Below are 22,665 nucleotides of genomic sequence, written 5' to 3' on the forward strand. Positions count from 1 at the left end.
CCCGGCGGTTTGGCAGACAGCACTCGCTCCATTCACACCGGTAATCTCAGCTCTTTTACTGCACGTGCAGCTTCTCAGCATCTTGCTACATCAGTATTGAAATCTGTGCTCCCCTATTTATTAAAAATTTCACCAATTGCCATTGAGGACAGACTGGAATCAAAACATGTGGACCATCCTAGCCCGTTCATTGATAACCTCTCCCCCCTCCCTTGCCAGACAGGCAGACCCAATTGGCTGCCGGTCATGACTTTTTTATTGGTTTGTTTGTTTTTTCTTTTTTTTTTTTTTCCTTCATGCTTTTATGGGAACTTTGAGATCACAGCCGGAAGCAGTGATGGAGCACCTGGTGAGGGGTGTAGCCCTGCAAGCACAGGTGGAAGCAATGCAGCTGTGGGACCAGATGGGGCTGAATCTGACTCCACCCCTCCCTCACCTAAAGGGAGCCTACAAACAGAAGGGAAATAAACTCTTTGAAAGGGTGAGTGACAGCAGGACAAGGGGAAATGGTTTTAAGCTGAGGGAAGGGAGATTTAGTTTGGACGTCAGGGGGAAATTCTTTACGGAGAGAGTGGTGAGGTACTGGAACAGGCTGCCCAGGGAGGTTGTGGATGCCCCGTCCCTGGAGGTGTTCAAGGCCAGATTGGATGGGGCCCTGGGCAGTCTCGTCTAGCATTAGGTGGAATGGTTGGTGGCCCTGCATGTGGCAGGGGGGTTGGAGATTCATGATCCTTGAGGTCCCTTCCAACCCTGGCAATTCTGTGATTCTGTGATTCTTTTGCTCTTATCTCATTTCTGGAATGCTTCAATCAGCCCCAAGGTAATGCTGGTTGGCTGACTGAGCATTGCAACTCTGGAAATGCCTGGAGCTAATGCACTTCTCAGTAAAGAGATTCTATGTTCTCCAGGTTTCCTTTGCAACTCTTCTTAAGCTCAATACCTTCTCACAAAGTCTCTGTTCCCTCTTTCACGATTCTCATTGCATAATCTCCAACCTGGGACTCCAAACTTGGTTTGTCTGCTACCACGTTGTCCCAATCCATTTTATGACATGTACCCTCTGCATCTCCCTCCACATTCCCTCTGTGTCCTCGTGTCCCTCTTGTGCCTTTGTGTCCTCCCTGTGTCCTTTGCCCATGCCCCCTCTGTGTCTCCTGTGCCACGTATTAATTCCACCCATGCTGAGTATAGTTTAAGGGCACGTATTTAAACTATGTTCCACATCTATCTGCATCTCGTTTTGCAGCTCGATGGGGTTTAAGGGTTTCTGGGGCTCCTCTAGTTAGTGGTTTAAGCACTGTGAAACCTGTGGAGCAGATAATGGAACACCATGAATCCCTTGTTCATGCATTGCTTGTATGCAGGTGGGTTTTGTGATGGCTGTGGGACGCTCACTTAAAGATGGAATGGGGATTACAAGGGGCTTACCTTGTTCCCTGGGCTTTATTCTTCCAGCCCGATAAGCTCTGTGGCTGGTGACAGAGTGAAGAGCATGTATCAGGCTGGGACCTGAGCTTAAAAAAAACGCCAGATCCCAGTGGCCGTTTTCTTCATCCTCACTTAGTGTAATACAGTCTCCACTACTCAGATATACTGAACACAAGTATTCTGTTCCTATTTTGTCTGGTTCTCTCCTAGACCTCCCTTACAAATTTGTCAGTAGTAACAGATGTCAGGGCATAGTTCTCAGAGCACATTGTGGCCGACAACCCCAGGGTCCTAGGGTTCTTTCTGTTTTTATGGCAGATCTGGCTTCGTATTCATAGGAAACAAAGGATTGTCTTCTACTGGACCACTTTGTCTGGATCACCCCAGATATCTCCATCCCAATTGTCAGGGGATGCTGTTAGTTTCCTAGTCTGTATGATACCCAACCTCCCCACCCCTCTTCCTTCCATCCCCTGACCCCCCATTAAATAGCTAGCTCTGCAGCTATGGGACCCACCAGTGTGATGAAGCAGTACCTCTGGTGTGCTGAATACTGGCACTGGCACAGAGAGGCTCTATGGCTGATGTGAATCTTCCTGACTGGACTACTTGGTGAGTTTCCCCAGAGCTGTTGAGCACACAGGCTTCCCCACCTACCCTTCCTGCTCACCAGGCCATCGATGTCCTTTGTGGGCATGGCTTCAGGTATCATACCAGAGACTCCTTAGAGTCGGAAGCGACCATTTATGATGGTCTAGTCCAACTCGCCCACAATGAACAGGGACGTTCACAGCTAGATCAGGTTGCCCTGCGTGTCACCTTGGAAGGGACAGGGCATCCACCACATCTCTGGGCAACCTGGTCCACTGCGCAGAGTCACAGAATGTCCCGGGTTGGAAGGGACCTCAAGGATCGTGAATCTCCAACCCCCCTGCCACATGCAGGACCATCAGCCTCCCCATTTCATACTAGACCAGGCTGCCCAGGGCCCCATCCAACCTGGCCTTGAACACCTCCAGGGATGGACGGGGCATCCACAGCCTCTCTGGGCAGCTGTTCCAGCACCTCACCGCTCTCTCTGTAAAGAACTTCCCCCTGACATCCAACCTAAATCTTCCCTCCCTCAACTTAAAACGTTTTCCTTTGTCCCTTGCTATGAAAGATATTTTCCTGATATCTAACCTAAATTTTCCCTTCTTCTTTCCTTCAGCTCCCCTTTGGGTATCGAGAGGCTGTTACCAGGTCCCCTCGGAGCCTTCACTTCTCTGGGCTGAACAGCCCCAGCTCTCTCAGCCTGTCCTCACAGGTGAGGTGTTTGATCCTTTGGTTTTTTGTTTTTTTTTTTTTGTGGCCATCCTCTGCATGTGCTCCAACGGGTCCATGTCTCTTCTGCACTGAGGGCTCTTCATATGGACGCAGTACTCCAGGTGAGGCCTCTTCAGCACAGAGCAGAGGGGCAGGATCACTTCTTTTCACCTGCTGACCGCACATCTTTTGGTGCAGACCAGGATGTGGCTGGTTTTCTGGGCTGGGAGGGCACTTTGCTGGCTCATGTACAGCTTGGCATCCACCAGGTCTTTTGGGACAGGCCTAGGCTCAGCCCTTTCATCCCCCAGCATGTATCAGTAGTGGGGGGTTCTCTTGTCCCAGGTGCAAGACACTGCGCCTGGATTTGTTGAACCTGATGAGGTTTGTCTGTGCCCGCAGCTCAAGCCTGTCTAGGTCCCCCTGGCTGGCGTCCCGTCCCTCTGGCGCGTCACTGCTCCCCACAGCTTGGTGTCGTCAGCAAATTTTCTGAGGGTGCGCTCGATCCCGCTGGTGATGTCACTGACGAAGATATTGAAGAGTCTCAGCCCCAGCACGGACCCCTTTGAGATGCCATTCATCACCGATCGCCATCCAGACACGGAGCCGTTGGCTCCTGGACTCGATGCTGCAGCCGGTTCTTTGTCCATTGAACAGTCCGCTCACCGAATCCGTGTCCTTCCAATTTGGAAAGAAGGATGTTGCGGGGTATTGTGTCAAAGGCCTTACTGAAGTCCAGGTGGATGATATCAGTGGTTCTTCACTTGTCTGTTGATGCAGTGACACCATCACAGACAGCCGCTAGATTGGTCAGGCAGGATTTACCCTTGGTCCTCTGGGTGCTCCAACAGGTCCCTGTCTCTTCTGCACTAAGGACTCTACATCTGGACACGATCCCTAGATATGGGATTATGCAGAATATAGTCTCAGATAAGGGAAACCACTTTACTTCACAAGTCCTACAGGAGCTAATGAGAACTTTAGAAATAAAGTGGGAGTTCCATACTCGCCGGCACCCTCCTTCTTCAGGGAAAGTAGAATGAATCAATCAGATGCTGACAAAGCGCTTGTCAAAATGGATTTTAGAGACCAAATGACCACGGACAAAGCGTTTACCTGTAGCCCTTCTCAGAATACAAACCGCTCCCAGAAAAGTCTTGGGAGTATCACCGTACAAAGTGCTGTTTGGGTTGCTGTACTTGGGAGGGAGAGGTGAGATGCCCGCTCTTGAAACCAAGGATAAGTTTCTGAAGAACTATATACTTGGGTTGTCTGCTGCTCTGTTATCCCTCATGGATCATGGACTGTTGTCTCCAACTCCACCTCTGGAATTTCTAGTGCCCTTATTCCATGCTGGAGGCTGGGTCCTAACACACACGTGTAAGGAATCAAAGCTTCAGCCTGAGTGGGATGGACCATTTCAGGTGCTGCTGCAGTGGATGTCGTCTGCCTTGACTTCAGCAATGCTTTTGATACAGTCTCCCACGACATCCTGCTAATGAAGCTGAGAAAGTGTGGGATGGATGAGTGGACAATGAGGTGGGCTGAGAACTGGTTTAGTGGCTGGGCTCAGGGGGCAGTGATCGGCGGTGCGAGTGGAGAGCTGTGAGTGGCGGTGCTCCCTGGGGGTTGGTGCTGGGTCTGGTTGTGAAAGGTAGGTTGTGTTTTTTTTACAGTAGAAGCTTTTAGTATTTTCTGTATGTAGTATTGACCTTTCCTGAACTTATAGCCCTCTTGTGAAATAGCTGTTTTCCTTCCACTAAGAAAGATGCTGAACAGAGTAGAAAGTTAAAGACTTGGGGCGTTCTGACTGGGGTAGAAGTGAGCCAGGTGCAAAACAAGGCAAAGATGCGGGGTGGAGAAAGAGAGCCCAGCACAGGACAGAACGCATGTGCTCACTCTTGGAAATATGGCCCTAGTATCTCCATGGAGAAGTACAAAACATACGAAAGAACAACGGGTTGGTAATGGACCTTATATGGAAATGTATCATAGCAACAGCATCGGGGAGAGTGTAAGCCTGAGACGCTCAACCAATGAATGCCAGGAGAGCGTTACCTGCGTTGGGTTTGGAGTATAGAACGGAATGAATTTCGCTGACTGTTGCACAGTCCCTCCCTCGCTAATAGGGGACATGAGCCTGTTATTGCAATGACGAATAAACTTTGCTGCTATCACTGAGATCCTGGCCTAACCTGAATTTTTTGGCTTTGAGTGTTTCTCACAAACGTGGTGCCAAAACCAAATATGGTTAATCGTTCCAAGCCGTGGCTTGGCTGCATGCATCTGCCCGCTTCATACGAGGTTTTTCATTACCTCGGACGCTGGCTGCAAAAAATAGAGTAATAAAAATCTTGACAACATCAATTTGCTGGTTATTTGTTTATTGACAAGTACCCCTACGCACTGAGCGCAGGTTTGGTGGGTTTGTCGAAGATTTCCTTCGTTGTCTTTGTCGTCTTCCCTTCCCCCCTCTCCCTTCTGTGTTTTTCCTCTGCCATCAAAAGAGAGAACGGGCTGGCGATGGCTTGGTGCAGACCCACAGCAGTCCTAGCGGCGAAGTGATTTCCGCGGTCTCTGGTGCCACCGCGTGGCCGATCGGCAAAAGTGCGTCGCAGTTGTTTCCGCGATCTCTCGCGCCCCCTCGTGGCCAATCGGGGGAACTGCATCGAGGTTGTTTCAGCGGTCTCTGGTGCCCCCACGCGGTCAATCGGCAGAATTGCGGCAGCGTTGCTACGTCGCCGCAGGCAGCAGGGCGCGTGCGCGCAGGCACGCGGAAGTGGTGCTCGGTCCCCCGGGAAGTAGTGCGCATGCGCCACAAGCTTTCCAATCGCACACATTTCTTCGAAGCCCTGAGATGCAGGTGAGCAGTCAATACTTGGACCGCCGGCTCCGCGACACTTTTCTCTCTTCCGATCCAGAATGCTCCTCGTCTGTTTCCTCGGGCGGTTTTATGCCCCGGTCTGCTTCGAGAACGTACTGAACGCGCTGCAAACGACGGCGCGTGCGTTTTGCGGCCGTGAGGAAAGCGTGCGTATTGCGGCGTCGAGGCTGGCGCGCGCGCAGAGCACGTGGCACACGCGCATTGCGGGGCACAGCCAGGCGCATGCGCCGTGGCGGGCAGAGTCCGGCGCATGCCCCGTTCGGAACAGAATCCAGTGCGTGCGTAGCGCTTTTTTTTTCCTTCTTCTTCTTTTTTTTTTTTAAACCACTGGCGCATGCGTCGTGCTTTCTCATGAATCGCGCGTCCGTACTCCGTGCCGTTGTCTCGAGAACCGCGCCTGCGTAGTGCGGTGCGGAGACTGCCGCGTGCGCGGTGCCTAGCTTGGCGCGTGTGCGTTGCTCTCGCGAGACTTGCTTTTCCAGGAACGCTGCGGTGCAGGGCTGGGGCTGGAGCCCCAAACGTCTGCTCCTCCACCGCGGCGGCAAGCACGTTGGGTGCCACGAGGCGCTGAGGGGCAGCCGTGAGCCGACCCGGTCCGTTCCCGGGTGGGCTCGGGCATAAATCGGCGGAAATAGACGAGGGGCATCCTGGATTAGAAGGGGAAATTATCGCTGAGCCGGCGCTCCGAGAATCGGCTGCTTGCCCGTCCCCGCAGTGGTCTGTCGAAACAATTGCTATCTTTCAGTCGACGCGCGCGTGTTCGCTATTATCTGGAGGACTGATCACCATAGAGAGCGGCGGATTAGCGGCGCAGAGCGGTTAAAACGCCACTTCCGCGTTTCTACGCGCATGCGTTGTACAGCTTGCCGGCCTGAGCAGCGGGCAGCGGCAGTTCCGCGCATTGGCCACGAGGTGGCAGCAGAGACCGCGGGAAGAACTCCGGCGGCATTGCCGGGGACCCGCGGCGCAGGCCGTGGCGATCCGTTCCGCGTTGTGATGACGGGGGAAGAGCGCGAAGTTCGAAGCGGGGGGAAAAGACGAAGAAAACAAAGGGAAACTACTCCAGACCCCGGAAAGCTGTGCTAAGTGCTTATGAATATCTGTTAAAAAAGAAAACAGACTCGTTTTTGCCAGCATCCATTGCACTGTTTCTAAATATTCACATACCGAAATGGAACTGCCCGGCAAATTTAACGATAACGAAATAAAGCACTTTGGCAGAAAGCACAGGGCTATATTAACGTTTGCTCAGCCTCTGTCTTGTTCACATTTTAATGTGTTTTTTTCCAAGGTCTTTCTTCAACTCCAGGTTTCATTTTTGGCTTTTTATTCTTTTTAATGTCATAAAACGGGTAGTTTTAGGCCCTAGCAGGTCTACGCAGGCAGAGACAAAGTTGCAGTTCTGAGATTCTTGGGGACCGTTACATCATTTCCACAAAGATTAACAAAACCTGCAGTTCTCCACTTAAGTTTACAGATGGAAAACATGAATTCAGCTGCATGGAAAGAATCGATGTGTCACAGCTGCCATCGGCAGGATGGCCAGAGAGTTGTGCAGGTCCACTGCTTGCTCAGCTGCACCTTTTTATCTGCCCTTCTCTGGTCCTCCTGCAGCTGGTCAGATAGCCCACAAGGGCACGGGGGACGCAGACCCCCCCGGCCAGCTGCAGCAGTCGCTCCTGCCAGTGCTCCCTTTCCTCCCGACCATTCCCATTTTGCAGGCTGGTGCCCTGTGTGGCAGAGGAGGAGAGAGCTGCGGGCAGAAGGAAAACAGGGTGCTGGGATTCCTCCAGCCCGCTGCCAGATGTCTTCTCTGGCATGTTGGGGGTGGGCAGAGGACTGTGGGAGCAGCTGCGAGGCTCTGGGCAGGAGGGAAGGCAGCAAAGATGCAGCTTCAGGCAGCGGACTCTGAGCTGGAGCGGTGCAGCCAGGCACGGCTGCACAGCTCACAGTCTGGACACACGGAAGAAGTTCGTCCAGCTGAGGGCTGCAGGGCTGTCCTTACCAAGCGCTCCCCCATGCTGCAGTTCTGCATGGGCACCGATTGCTCAAGCTCTTCCCACTGCAGGAGCTCAGAAGCGACAACAGCCCCGACCCCAAACCAGGCAGGTAATGACAACATACACACACAGATACACACCCGCTACAGAATCTGGCACTCTACAGTCCTCCCAGAGCTTGTTGCTGCTTTTTAGGCTGCTCCACCGCTATTCTGTCCTTTTCCCTTCATTCCCCTATGTCTCGCCCCCTTCCTTCGCCCCGTGCCACCCCCATTCCTTTTTCAGGCTTCCTCCTTTCTTTCCTCACTTCCTTCCCCGTCCCTTCCCCCACAGGCAACGGCCTGTGTTCTGCTGCTGTTTCAGCTGACAATCCTGAAACCACACTTTTCAAAGACATTGGATCAGATCGCATACTGTCACTGATTTAAAAAAGAAAACAACAAGTGCAGTATTATGTATGGATAACAAACTCCTACCTGCTTGAAAAACAGTAGCAGCTCCTCATCCTGGAGTGTCACCATCACCCCCACGTTGGGCTGGCACTGCTCATCTGCCCCGCACTGCTGCTCAAACTCCTGGCACAGCCTGCCACCTCCTTGTGTCACCTCCACGTGCCACCTCCTCTTGCCTCTGTAGTTCTGACCCCACGCGTCAACCCCATGTCCCTCCGTGTCCCCCCATGTCCCTGTGTCCCCATGTGCCCTCTCATGTCCCCTCAAGTCCTCCCACGCCCCCTGCCCCGCTTTGCTCCATGCCGATGTTGTCGGCTTGAGGACAGGGACGGGGATGCCTGTGGGAGTGGAGTCCGGGGAGACGTTGCTGGCCATGCGCAGTGGGGTGACGGTGTCCTCGGGGCATGGCTGTGACAGTGGGGTGAGGGTAGCACCCCACAAGTGGGGATCATTGCCCCCAAAATGGGGCTTGTGCCCCCTGCATGTGGGCAAGTTGTATGGGGAGTGCGTTCTGGAGATGCTTTGTCTGTTCTCCAGATCTGCAGTGACTTCAGCAATCCCACGTCGTGCCGCAGCAGAAATGGGTCCTGCGGTACGTCAGTGATCTGTGACTTGAGGAGCGCAGGGGCTGCACGAAGTACGCACGCTGCAGCCTCCCTACTTCTTTGGGGTTTGGGATTGATGTTGGAGCCCAATGGCTACACGGTGCCTTACAGGCAGGTGCCAGCTTCACCCACTGAGGACACCAAATCGTAAAATATTTTCACGATGGTCTTTAATCGCTGCGTGAGTAGGTAATGCACATTTCTCACTGGGGAGCCATAAGCTGACCCTGACAGTTTGGCAAACAGCACTCGCTCCACTCACACCGTAATCACAGCCTTTTCGCTGCACATGCGGCTTCTCAGCATCTTGCTGCATCAGTATGAAAATCTGTGCTCTCCTACCTATGAGAAATTTTATCAGTTGCCTTTGAGGACATCTGACTGGAATCAAAATATGTGGGCCATCCTTGCTCATTCAGTGATAAACTTCCCCTTGCCAGACAGGCAGACCTAATTCGCTTTTTTTTTTTTTTTTTTTTTATTCATGACGTTATGGGAACTTTGAGATCACAGCCTGAAGCAGTGATGGAGCATCTGGTGAGGGGTGGTGCAGCCCTGCAAGCACAGGTGGAAGCAATGCAGCTGTGGGACCAGGTGGGGCTGAGCCTGGCTCCACCCCTCCCTCACCTCATTTAAGGGCTGGCAGCCCCCAAGGCAGCGTCTTTTGCTGGAGACTGCCTGCTGTGGACTGTTGGGTGAGTGCTCTTTCCTGGAAAGAGGCAACTGATTTTTGTTCCATGCTGTAGGGCTTTGATCTTTGCCCTCTGATCTGAGGGGATCCAAAGCTGGACTGGAGCAGCTATGTCTGCTATGCTTGTTCTTATTGTTCTTTTCAGTTCTTTTCTTAAGGGAGTGAAGGGGTTATCTCCCTTTCTCCGAACTGGTAATGGAGGGGCTGACATACATTCCTTTCTTTTGCTCTTGTCTCATTCCTGGAATGCTTCAGTCAGTCCCAAGGTAATGCTGGTTGGCTGACTGAGCATTGCAACTCTGGAAATGCCTGGAGCTAATGCGCTTTTCCGTAAAGGGATCCTGTGTTCTCCAGGTTTCCTCTGTAACTCTTCTTAAGTTCAATACCTTCTTGTGAAGTCTCTGTTCCCTCTTTCATGATTCTCATTGCCTAATCTCCAACCTGAGACTCCAAACTCGGTTTGTCTGCTACCACGTTGTCCCAATCCATTTCATGACGCGTACCCTCTGCATCCCCCTCCATGTTCCCTCTGTGACCTCGTGTCCCGCCTGTGTCTGTGTCCTCCCTGTGTCCTCTGCCCACGTCCCCTCTGTGTCTCCTGTGCCACGTATTAATTCAGCCCATGCTGAGTATTGTTTAAGGGCACGTATTTAAACTATGTTCCGTGTCTCTTTGGATCCCGTTCTGTTTTGCAGCATGATGGGGTTTAAGGGTTCTCGGGGCTCCTCTGGTTAGTGGTTTAAGCACTGTGAAATCTGTGCAGCGGATAATGAAATGCCGCGAATCCCTTGTTCGTGCATTGCTTGTATGCAGGTGGGTTTTGCGATGGCTGTAGGACGCTCACTTAAAGATGGAATGGGGCTCATAAGGGGCTCGCCTGGCTCCCTGGGCCCAATAAGCTTCCGTCCCAATAAGCTTCGTGGCTAGTAGTAGGGTGAGGTGCATGTATCGGGCTGGGACCTGAGCTTAAGAAAACCCCCGGCCCCAGTGGCCGTTTTCTTCATCCGCACGTAGTGTAATACAGTCTCCACTACTTGAGCATACTGAACACGAGTATTCTGTTCCTGTCTTGTCTGGTTCTCTCCTAGACCTCCCTTACAAATTTGTCAGTAGTAACAGATGTCAGGGCACAGTTCTCAGAGCACGCTGTGGCTGTCCACCCCAGGGTCCTAGGGTTCTTTCTGTTTTTATGGCAGACCTGGCTTCGTATTCATAGGAAACAAAGGATTGTCTTCTACTGGACCACTTCATCTGGATCGCCCCAGGTATCTCCATCCCAATTGTCAGGGGATGCTGTTAGTTTCCTAGTCTGTATGATAACCAATCTCCCCACCCCTCTTCCTTCCATCCCCTGACTGCCATTCAATAGCTAGCTCTGCAGCTATGGGACCCACCACAGTGTGATGAAGCAGTACCTCTCGTGTGCTGAATACTGGCACTGGCACAGAGAGGCTCTATGGCTGATGTGAATCTTCCTGACTGGACTACTTGGTGAGTTTCCCCAGAGCTGTTGAGCACACAGGCTTCCCCACCTACCCTTCCTGCTCCAACCCCCCTGCCACATGCAGGGCCATCAACCTCCCCATTTCATACTAGACCAGGCTGCCCAGGGCCCCATCCAACCTGGCCTTGAACACCTCCAGGGATGGACGGGGCATCCACAGCCTCTCTGGGCAGCTGTTCCAGCACCTCACCGCTCTCTCTGTAAAGAACTTCCCCCTGACATCCAACCTAAATCTTCCGTCCCTCAACTTAAAATGTTTCCTCTTGTCCCTTGCTGTGAAAGATATTTTCCTGATATCTAACCTAAATTTTCCCTTCTTCTTTCCTTCAGCTCCCCTTTGGGTATCGAGAGGCTGTTACCAGGTCCCCTCGGAGCCTTCACTTCTCTGGGCTGAACAGCCCCAGCTCTCTCAGCCTGTCCTCACAGGTGAGGTGTTTGATCCTTTGGTTTTTTTTTTTTTTTTTTTGTGGCCATCCTCTGCATGTGCTCCAACGGGTCCATGTCTCTTCTGCACTGAGGGCTCTTCATATGGACGCAGTACTCCAGGTGAGGCCTCTTCAGCACAGAGCAGAGGGGCAGGATCACTTCTTTTAACCTGCTTACCGCACATCTTTTGGTGCAGACCAGGATGTGGCTGGTTTTCTGGGCTGGGAGGGCACTTTGCTGGCTCGTGTACAGCTTGGCATCCACCAGGTCTTTTGGGACAGGCCTAGGCTCAGCCCTTTCATCCCCCAGCATGTATCAGTAGTGGGGGGTTCTCTTGTCCCAGGTGCAAGACACTGCGCCTGGATTTGTTGAACCTGATGAGGTTTGTCTGTGCCCGCAGCTCAAGCCTGTCTAGGTCCCCCTGGCTGGCGTCCCGTCCCTCTGGCGCGTCACTGCTCCCCACAGCTTGGTGTCGTCAGCAAATTTTCTGAGGGTGCGCTCGATCCCGCTGGTGATGTCACTGACGAAGATATTGAAGAGTCTCAGCCCCAGCACGGACCCCTTTGAGATGCCATTCATCACCGATCGCCATCCAGACACGGAGCCGTTGGCTCCTGGACTCGATGCTGCAGCCGGTTCTTTGTCCATTGAACAGTCCGCTCACCGAATCCGTGTCCTTCCAATTTGGAAAGAAGGATGTTGCGGGGTATTGTGTCAAAGGCCTTACTGAAGTCCAGGTGGATGATATCAGTGGTTCTTCACTTGTCTGTTGATGCAGTGACACCATCACAGACAGCCGCTAGATTGGTCAGGCAGGATTTACCCTTGGTCCTCTGGGTGCTCCAACAGGTCCCTGTCTCTTCTGCACTAAGGACTCTACATCTGGACACGATCCCTAGATATGGGATTATGCAGAATATAGTCTCAGATAAGGGAAACCACTTTACTTCACAAGTCCTACAGGAGCTAATGAGAACTTTAGAAATAAAGTGGGAGTTCCATACTCGCCGGCACCCTCCTTCTTCAGGGAAAGTAGAATGAATCAATCAGATGCTGACAAAGCGCTTGTCAAAATGGATTTTAGAGACCAAATGACCACGGACAAAGCGTTTACCTGTAGCCCTTCTCAGAATACAAACCGCTCCCAGAAAAGTCTTGGGAGTATCACCGTACAAAGTGCTGTTTGGGTTGCTGTACTTGGGAGGGAGAGGTGAGATGCCCGCTCTTGAAACCAAGGATAAGTTTCTGAAGAACTATATACTTGGGTTGTCTGCTGCTCTGTTATCCCTCATGGATCATGGACTGTTGTCTCCAACTCCACCTCTGGAATTTCTAGTGCCCTTATTCCATGCTGGAGGCTGGGTCCTAACACACACGTGTAAGGAATCAAAGCTTCAGCCTGAGTGGGATGGACCATTTCAGGTGCTGCTGCAGTGGATGTCGTCTGCCTTGACTTCAGCAATGCTTTTGATACAGTCTCCCACGACATCCTGCTAATGAAGCTGAGAAAGTGTGGGATGGATGAGTGGACAATGAGGTGGGCTGAGAACTGGTTTACTGGCTGGGCTCAGGGGGCAGTGATCGGCGGTGCGAGTGGAGAGCTGTGAGTGGCGGTGCTCCCTGGGGGTTGGTGCTGGGTCTGGTTGTGAAAGGTAGGTTGTGTTTTTTTTACAGTAGAAGCTTTTAGTATTTTCTGTATGTAGTATTGACCTTTCCTGAACTTATAGCCCTCTTGTGAAATAGCTGTTTTCCTTCCACTAAGAAAGATGCTGAACAGAGTAGAAAGTTAAAGACTTGGGGCGTTCTGACTGGGGTAGAAGTGAGCCAGGTGCAAAACAAGGCAAAGATGCGGGGTGGAGAAAGAGAGCCCAGCACAGGACAGAACGCATGTGCTCACTCTTGGAAATATGGCCCTAGTATCTCCATGGAGAAGTACAAAACATACGAAAGAACAACGGGTTGGTAATGGACCTTATATGGAAATGTATCATAGCAACAGCATCGGGGAGAGTGTAAGCCTGAGACGCTCAACCAATGAATGCCAGGAGAGCGTTACCTGCGTTGGGTTTGGAGTATAGAACGGAATGAATTTCGCTGACTGTTGCACAGTCCCTCCCTCGCTAATAGGGGACATGAGCCTGTTATTGCAATGACGAATAAACTTTGCTGCTATCACTGAGATCCTGGCCTAACCTGAATTTTTTGGCTTTGAGTGTTTCTCACAAACGTGGTGCCAAAACCAAATATGGTTAATCGTTCCAAGCCGTGGCTTGGCTGCATGCATCTGCCCGCTTCATACGAGGTTTTTCATTACCTCGGACGCTGGCTGCAAAAAATAGAGTAATAAAAATCTTGACAACATCAATTTGCTGGTTATTTGTTTATTGACAAGTACCCCTACGCACTGAGCGCAGGTTTGGTGGGTTTGTCGAAGATTTCCTTCGTTGTCTTTGTCGTCTTCCCTTCCCCCCTCTCCCTTCTGTGTTTTTCCTCTGCCATCAAAAGAGAGAACGGGCTGGCGATGGCTTGGTGCAGACCCACAGCAGTCCTAGCGGCGAAGTGATTTCCGCGGTCTCTGGTGCCACCGCGTGGCCGATCGGCAAAAGTGCGTCGCAGTTGTTTCCGCGATCTCTCGCGCCCCCTCGTGGCCAATCGGGGGAACTGCATCGAGGTTGTTTCAGCGGTCTCTGGTGCCCCCACGCGGTCAATCGGCAGAATTGCGGCAGCGTTGCTACGTCGCCGCAGGCAGCAGGGCGCGTGCGCGCAGGCACGCGGAAGTGGTGCTCGGTCCCCCGGGAAGTAGTGCGCATGCGCCACAAGCTTTCCAATCGCACACATTTCTTCGAAGCCCTGAGATGCAGGTGAGCAGTCAATACTTGGACCGCCGGCTCCGCGACACTTTTCTCTCTTCCGATCCAGAATGCTCCTCGTCTGTTTCCTCGGGCGGTTTTATGCCCCGGTCTGCTTCGAGAACGTACTGAACGCGCTGCAAACGACGGCGCGTGCGTTTTGCGGCCGTGAGGAAAGCGTGCGTATTGCGGCGTCGAGGCTGGCGCGCGCGCAGAGCACGTGGCACACGCGCATTGCGGGGCACAGCCAGGCGCATGCGCCGTGGCGGGCAGAGTCCGGCGCATGCCCCGTTCGGAACAGAATCCAGTGCGTGCGTAGCGCTTTTTTTTTCCTTCTTCTTCTTTTTTTTTTTTAAACCACTGGCGCATGCGTCGTGCTTTCTCATGAATCGCGCGTCCGTACTCCGTGCCGTTGTCTCGAGAACCGCGCCTGCGTAGTGCGGTGCGGAGACTGCCGCGTGCGCGGTGCCTAGCTTGGCCCGTGTGCGTTGCTCTCGTGAGACTTGCTTTTCCAGGAACGCTGCGGTGCAGGGCTGGGGCTGGAGCCCCAAACGTCTGCTCCTCCACCGCGGCGGCAAGCACGTTGGGTGCCACGAGGCGCTGAGGGGCAGCCGTGAGCCGACCCGGTCCGTTCTCGGGTGGGCTCGGGCATAAATCGGCGGAAATAGACGAGGGGCATCCTGGATTAGAAGGGGAAATTATCGCTGAGCCGGCGCTCCGAGAATCGGCTGCTTGCCCGTCCCCGCAGTGGTCTGTCGAAACAATTGCTGTCTTTCAGTCGACGCGCGCGTGTTCGCTATTATCTGGAGGACTGATCACCATAGAGAGCGGCGGATTAGCGGCGCAGAGCGGTTAAAACGCCACTTCCGCGTTTCTACGCGCATGCGTTGTACAGCTTGCCGGCCTGAGCAGCGGGCAGCGGCAGTTCCGCGCATTGGCCACGAGGTGGCAGCAGAGACCGCGGGAAGAACTCCGGCGGCATTGCCGGGGACCCGCGGCGCAGGCCGTGGCGATCCGTTCCGCGTTGTGATGACGGGGGAAGAGCGCGAAGTTCGAAGCGGGGGGAAAAGACGAAGAAAACAAAGGGAAACTACTCCAGACCCCGGAAAGCTGTGCTAAGTGCTTATGAATATCTGTTAAAAAAGAAAACAGACTCGTTTTTGCCAGCATCCATTGCACTGTTTCTAAATATTCACATACCGAAATGGAACTGCCCGGCAAATTTAACGATAACGAAATAAAGCACTTTGGCAGAAAGCACAGGGCTATATTAACGTTTGCTCAGCCTCTGTCTTGTTCACATTTTAATGTGTTTTTTTCCAAGGTCTTTCTTCAACTCCAGGTTTCATTTTTGGCTTTTTATTCTTTTTAATGTCATAAAACGGGTAGTTTTAGGCCCTAGCAGGTCTACGCAGGCAGAGACAAAGTTGCAGTTCTGAGATTCTTGGGGACCGTTACATCATTTCCACAAAGATTAACAAAACCTGCAGTTCTCCACTTAAGTTTACAGATGGAAAACATGAATTCAGCTGCATGGAAAGAATCGATGTGTCACAGCTGCCATCGGCAGGATGGCCAGAGAGTTGTGCAGGTCCACTGCTTGCTCAGCTGCACCTTTTTATCTGCCCTTCTCTGGTCCTCCTGCAGCTGGTCAGATAGCCCACAAGGGCACGGGGGACGCAGACCCCCCCGGCCAGCTGCAGCAGTCGCTCCTGCCAGTGCTCCCTTTCCTCCCGACCATTCCCATTTTGCAGGCTGGTGCCCTGTGTGGCAGAGGAGGAGAGAGCTGCGGGCAGAAGGAAAACAGGGTGCTGGGATTCCTCCAGCCCGCTGCCAGATGTCTTCTCTGGCATGTTGGGGGTGGGCAGAGGACTGTGGGAGCAGCTGCGAGGCTCTGGGCAGGAGGGAAGGCAGCAAAGATGCAGCTTCAGGCAGCGGACTCTGAGCTGGAGCGGTGCAGCCAGGCACGGCTGCACAGCTCACAGTCTGGACACACGGAAGAAGTTCGTCCAGCTGAGGGCTGCAGGGCTGTCCTTACCAAGCGCTCCCCCATGCTGCAGTTCTGCATGGGCACCGATTGCTCAAGCTCTTCCCACTGCAGGAGCTCAGAAGCGACAACAGCCCCGACCCCAAACCAGGCAGGTAATGACAACATACACACACAGATACACACCCGCTACAGAATCTGGCACTCTACAGTCCTCCCAGAGCTTGTTGCTGCTTTTTAGGCTGCTCCACCGCTATTCTGTCCTTTTCCCTTCATTCCCCTATGTCTCGCCCCCTTCCTTCGCCCCGTGCCACCCCCATTCCTTTTTCAGGCTTCCTCCTTTCTTTCCTCACTTCCTTCCCCGTCCCTTCCCCCACAGGCAACGGCCTGTGTTCTGCTGCTGTTTCAGCTGACAATCCTGAAACCACACTTTTCAAAGACATTGGATCAGATCGCATACTGTCACTGATTTAAAAAAGAAAACAACAAGTGCAGTATTATGTATGGATAACAAACTCCTACCTGCTTGAAAAACAGTAGCAGCTCCTCATCCTGGAGTGTCACCATCACCCCCACGTTGGGCTGGCACTGCTCATCTGCCCCGCACTGCTGCTCAAACTCCTGGCACAGCCTGCCACCTCCTTGTGTCACCTCCACGTGCCACCTCCTCTTGCCTCTGTAGTTCTGACCCCACGCGTCAACCCCATGTCCCTCCGTGTCCCCCCATGTCCCTGTGTCCCCATGTGCCCTCTCATGTCCCCTCAAATCCTCCCACGCCCCCTGCCCCGCTTTGCTCCATGCCGATGTTGTCGGCTTGAGGACAGGGACGGGGATGCCTGTGGGAGTGGAGTCCGGGGAGACGTTGCTGGCCATGCGCAGTGGGGTGACGGTGTCCTCGGGGCATGGCTGTGACAGTGGGGTGAGGGTAGCACCCCACAAGTGGGGATCATTGCCCCCAAAATGGGGCTTGTGCCCCCTGCATGTGGGCAAGTTGTATGGGGAGTGCGTTCTGGAGATGCTTTGTCTGTTCTCCAGATCTGCAGTGACTTCAGCAATCCCACGTCGTGCCGCAGCAGAAATGGGTCCTGCGGTACGTCAGTGATCTGTGACTTGAGGAGCGCAGGGGCTGCACGAAGTACGCACGCTGCAGCCTCCCTACTTCTTTGGGGTTTGGGATTGATGTTGGAGCCCAATGGCTACACGGTGCCTTACAGGCAGGTGCCAGCTTCACCCACTGAGGACACCAAATCGTAAAATATTTTCACGATGGTCTTTAATCGCTGCGTGAGTAGGTAATGCACATTTCTCACTGGGGAGCCATAAGCTGACCCTGACAGTTTGGCAAACAGCACTCGCTCCACTCACACCGTAATCACAGCCTTTTCGCTGCACATGCGGCTTCTCAGCATCTTGCTGCATCAGTATGAAAATCTGTGCTCTCCTACCTATGAGAAATTTTATCAGTTGCCTTTGAGGACATCTGACTGGAATCAAAATATGTGGGCCATCCTTGCTCATTCAGTGATAAACTTCCCCTTGCCAGACAGGCAGACCTAATTCGCTTTTTTTTTTTTTTTTTTTTATTCATGACGTTATGGGAACTTTGAGATCACAGCCTGAAGCAGTGATGGAGCATCTGGTGAGGGGTGGTGCAGCCCTGCAAGCACAGGTGGAAGCAATGCAGCTGTGGGACCAGGTGGGGCTGAGCCTGGCTCCACCCCTCCCTCACCTCATTTAAGGGCTGGCAGCCCCCAAGGCAGCGTCTTTTGCTGGAGACTGCCTGCTGTGGACTGTTGGGTGAGTGCTCTTTCCTGGAAAGAGGCAACTGATTTTTGTTCCATGCTGTAGGGCTTTGATCTTTGCCCTCTGATCTGAGGGGATCCAAAGCTGGACTGGAGCAGCTATGTCTGCTATGCTTGTTCTTATTGTTCTTTTCAGTTCTTTTCTTAAGGGAGTGAAGGGGTTATCTCCCTTTCTCCGAACTGGTAATGGAGGGGCTGACATACATTCCTTTCTTTTGCTCTTGTCTCATTCCTGGAATGCTTCAGTCAGTCCCAAGGTAATGCTGGTTGGCTGACTGAGCATTGCAACTCTGGAAATGCCTGGAGCTAATGCGCTTTTCCGTAAAGGGATCCTGTGTTCTCCAGGTTTCCTCTGTAACTCTTCTTAAGTTCAATACCTTCTTGTGAAGTCTCTGTTCCCTCTTTCATGATTCTCATTGCCTAATCTCCAACCTGAGACTCCAAACTCGGTTTGTCTGCTACCACGTTGTCCCAATCCATTTCATGACGCGTACCCTCTGCATCCCCCTCCATGTTCCCTCTGTGACCTCGTGTCCCGCCTGTGTCTGTGTCCTCCCTGTGTCCTCTGCCCACGTCCCCTCTGTGTCTCCTGTGCCACGTATTAATTCAGCCCATGCTGAGTATTGTTTAAGGGCACGTATTTAAACTATGTTCCGTGTCTCTTTGGATCCCGTTCTGTTTTGCAGCATGATGGGGTTTAAGGGTTCTCGGGGCTCCTCTGGTTAGTGGTTTAAGCACTGTGAAATCTGTGCAGCGGATAATGAAATGCCGCGAATCCCTTGTTCGTGCATTGCTTGTATGCAGGTGGGTTTTGCGATGGCTGTAGGACGCTCACTTAAAGATGGAATGGGGCTCATAAGGGGCTCGCCTGGCTCCCTGGGCCCAATAAGCTTCCGTCCCAATAAGCTTCGTGGCTAGTAGTAGGGTGAGGTGCATGTATCGGGCTGGGACCTGAGCTTAAGAAAACCCCCGGCCCCAGTGGCCGTTTTCTTCATCCGCACGTAGTGTAATACAGTCTCCACTACTTGAGCATACTGAACACGAGTATTCTGTTCCTGTCTTGTCTGGTTCTCTCCTAGACCTCCCTTACAAATTTGTCAGTAGTAACAGATGTCAGGGCACAGTTCTCAGAGCACGCTGTGGCTGTCCACCCCAGGGTCCTAGGGTTCTTTCTGTTTTTATGGCAGACCTGGCTTCGTATTCATAGGAAACAAAGGATTGTCTTCTACTGGACCACTTCATCTGGATCGCCCCAGGTATCTCCATCCCAATTGTCAGGGGATGCTGTTAGTTTCCTAGTCTGTATGATAACCAATCTCCCCACCCCTCTTCCTTCCATCCCCTGACTGCCATTCAATAGCTAGCTCTGCAGCTATGGGACCCACCACAGTGTGATGAAGCAGTACCTCTGGTGTGCTGAATACTGGCACTGGCACAGAGAGGCTCTATGGCTGATGTGAATCTTCCTGACTGGACTACTTGGTGAGTTTCCCCAGAGCTGTTGAGCACACAGGCTTCCCCACCTACCCTTCCTGCTCCAACCCCCCTGCCACATGCAGGGCCATCAACCTCCCCATTTCATACTAGACCAGGCTGCCCAGGGCCCCATCCAACCTGGCCTTGAACACCTCCAGGGATGGACGGGGCATCCACAGCCTCTCTGGGCAGCTGTTCCAGCACCTCACCGCTCTCTCTGTAAAGAACTTCCCCCTGACATCCAACCTAAATCTTCCGTCCCTCAACTTAAAATGTTTCCTCTTGTCCCTTGCTGTGAAAGATATTTTCCTGATATCTAACCTAAATTTTCCCTTCTTCTTTCCTTCAGCTCCCCTTTGGGTATCGAGAGGCTGTTACCAGGTCCCCTCGGAGCCTTCACTTCTCTGGGCTGAACAGCCCCAGCTCTCTCAGCCTGTCCTCACAGGTGAGGTGTTTGATCCTTTGGTTTTTTTTTTTTTTTTTTTTGTGGCCATCCTCTGCATGTGCTCCAACGGGTCCATGTCTCTTCTGCACTGAGGGCTCTTCATATGGACGCAGTACTCCAGGTGAGGCCTCTTCAGCACAGAGCAGAGGGGCAGGATCACTTCTTTTAACCTGCTTACCGCACATCTTTTGGTGCAGACCAGGATGTGGCTGGTTTTCTGGGCTGGGAGGGCACTTTGCTGGCTCGTGTACAGCTTGGCATCCACCAGGTCTTTTGGGACAGGCCTAGGCTCAGCCCTTTCATCCCCCAGCATGTATCAGTAGTGGGGGGTTCTCTTGTCCCAGGTGCAAGACACTGCGCCTGGATTTGTTGAACCTGATGAGGTTTGTCTGTGCCCGCAGCTCAAGCCTGTCTAGGTCCCCCTGGCTGGCATCCCGTCCCTCTGGCGCGTCACTGCTCCCCACAGCTTGGTGTCGTCAGCAAATTTTCTGAGGGTGCGCTCGATCCCGCTGGTGATGTCACTGACGAAGATATTGAAGAGTCTCAGCCCCAGCACGGACCCCTTTGAGATGCCATTCATCACCGATCGCCATCCAGACACGGAGCCGTTGGCTCCTGGACTCGATGCTGCAGCCGGTTCTTTGTCCATTGAACAGTCCGCTCACCGAATCCGTGTCCTTCCAATTTGGAAAGAAGGATGTTGCGGGGTATTGTGTCAAAGGCCTTACTGAAGTCCAGGTGGATGATATCAGTGGTTCTTCACTTGTCTGTTGATGCAGTGACACCATCACAGACAGCCGCTAGATTGGTCAGGCAGGATTTACCCTTGGTCCTCTGGGTGCTCCAACAGGTCCCTGTCTCTTCTGCACTAAGGACTCTACATCTGGACACGATCCCTAGATATGGGATTATGCAGAATATAGTCTCAGATAAGGGAAACCACTTTACTTCACAAGTCCTACAGGAGCTAATGAGAACTTTAGAAATAAAGTGGGAGTTCCATACTCGCCGGCACCCTCCTTCTTCAGGGAAAGTAGAATGAATCAATCAGATGCTGACAAAGCGCTTGTCAAAATGGATTTTAGAGACCAAATGACCACGGACAAAGCGTTTACCTGTAGCCCTTCTCAGAATACAAACCGCTCCCAGAAAAGTCTTGGGAGTATCACCGTACAAAGTGCTGTTTGGGTTGCTGTACTTGGGAGGGAGAGGTGAGATGCCCGCTCTTGAAACCAAGGATAAGTTTCTGAAGAACTATATACTTGGGTTGTCTGCTGCTCTGTTATCCCTCATGGATCATGGACTGTTGTCTCCAACTCCACCTCTGGAATTTCTAGTGCCCTTATTCCATGCTGGAGGCTGGGTCCTAACACACACGTGTAAGGAATCAAAGCTTCAGCCTGAGTGGGATGGACCATTTCAGGTGCTGCTGCAGTGGATGTCGTCTGCCTTGACTTCAGCAATGCTTTTGATACAGTCTCCCACGACATCCTGCTAATGAAGCTGAGAAAGTGTGGGATGGATGAGTGGACAATGAGGTGGGCTGAGAACTGGTTTAGTGGCTGGGCTCAGGGGGCAGTGATCGGCGGTGCGAGTGGAGAGCTGTGAGTGGCGGTGCTCCCTGGGGGTTGGTGCTGGGTCTGGTTGTGAAAGGTAGGTTGTGTTTTTTTTACAGTAGAAGCTTTTAGTATTTTCTGTATGTAGTATTGACCTTTCCTGAACTTATAGCCCTCTTGTGAAATAGCTGTTTTCCTTCCACTAAGAAAGATGCTGAACAGAGTAGAAAGTTAAAGACTTGGGGCGTTCTGACTGGGGTAGAAGTGAGCCAGGTGCAAAACAAGGCAAAGATGCGGGGTGGAGAAAGAGAGCCCAGCACAGGACAGAACGCATGTGCTCACTCTTGGAAATATGGCCCTAGTATCTCCATGGAGAAGTACAAAACATACGAAAGAACAACGGGTTGGTAATGGACCTTATATGGAAATGTATCATAGCAACAGCATCGGGGAGAGTGTAAGCCTGAGACGCTCAACCAATGAATGCCAGGAGAGCGTTACCTGCGTTGGGTTTGGAGTATAGAACGGAATGAATTTCGCTGACTGTTGCACAGTCCCTCCCTCGCTAATAGGGGACATGAGCCTGTTATTGCAATGACGAATAAACTTTGCTGCTATCACTGAGATCCTGGCCTAACCTGAATTTTTTGGCTTTGAGTGTTTCTCACAAACGTGGTGCCAAAACCAAATATGGTTAATCGTTCCAAGCCGTGGCTTGGCTGCATGCATCTGCCCGCTTCATACGAGGTTTTTCATTACCTCGGACGCTGGCTGCAAAAAATAGAGTAATAAAAATCTTGACAACATCAATTTGCTGGTTATTTGTTTATTGACAAGTACCCCTACGCACTGAGCGCAGGTTTGGTGGGTTTGTCGAAGATTTCCTTCGTTGTCTTTGTCGTCTTCCCTTCCCCCCTCTCCCTTCTGTGTTTTTCCTCTGCCATCAAAAGAGAGAACGGGCTGGCGATGGCTTGGTGCAGACCCACAGCAGTCCTAGCGGCGAAGTGATTTCCGCGGTCTCTGGTGCCACCGCGTGGCCGATCGGCAAAAGTGCGTCGCAGTTGTTTCCGCGATCTCTCGCGCCCCCTCGTGGCCAATCGGGGGAACTGCATCGAGGTTGTTTCAGCGGTCTCTGGTGCCCCCACGCGGTCAATCGGCAGAATTGCGGCAGCGTTGCTACGTCGCCGCAGGCAGCAGGGCGCGTGCGCGCAGGCACGCGGAAGTGGTGCTCGGTCCCCCGGGAAGTAGTGCGCAT

The 22,665-nt window shown here is 52.5% G+C and overlaps 2 long non-coding RNA genes across 3 annotated transcripts; both read left to right on the forward strand.

The window, feature by feature from the left end:
• The first annotated feature begins 9,179 nt into the window (after positions 1-9,179).
• On the forward strand, positions 9,180-13,569 carry LOC149915062 (uncharacterized). Of its 2 annotated transcripts, none has more exons than XR_016459854.1 (4): positions 9,180-9,369; positions 10,562-10,630; positions 11,200-11,295; positions 11,696-13,569. It is a non-coding gene; the product is annotated as an uncharacterized LOC149915062 (long non-coding RNA). The 2 variants fall into 2 exon arrangements; XR_016459855.1 differs by lacking the exon at positions 9,180-9,369 and adding an exon at positions 10,735-10,856 and having other exon boundaries at positions 9,739-10,630.
• A 3,992-nt stretch (positions 13,570-17,561) lies between these two features.
• On the forward strand, positions 17,562-22,129 carry LOC149915063 (uncharacterized). Its single transcript, XR_016459919.1, has 4 exons — positions 17,562-17,928; positions 19,121-19,189; positions 19,759-19,854; positions 20,256-22,129. It is a non-coding gene; the product is annotated as an uncharacterized LOC149915063 (long non-coding RNA).
• The last annotated feature ends 536 nt before the right edge of the window (positions 22,130-22,665 follow it).

Source organism: Phasianus colchicus, chromosome 25 (assembly GCF_987193195.1).
Source record: "Phasianus colchicus chromosome 25, bPhaCol1.hap1.1, whole genome shotgun sequence".
Classification (NCBI taxonomy): Eukaryota; Metazoa; Chordata; class Aves; order Galliformes; family Phasianidae; genus Phasianus; species Phasianus colchicus.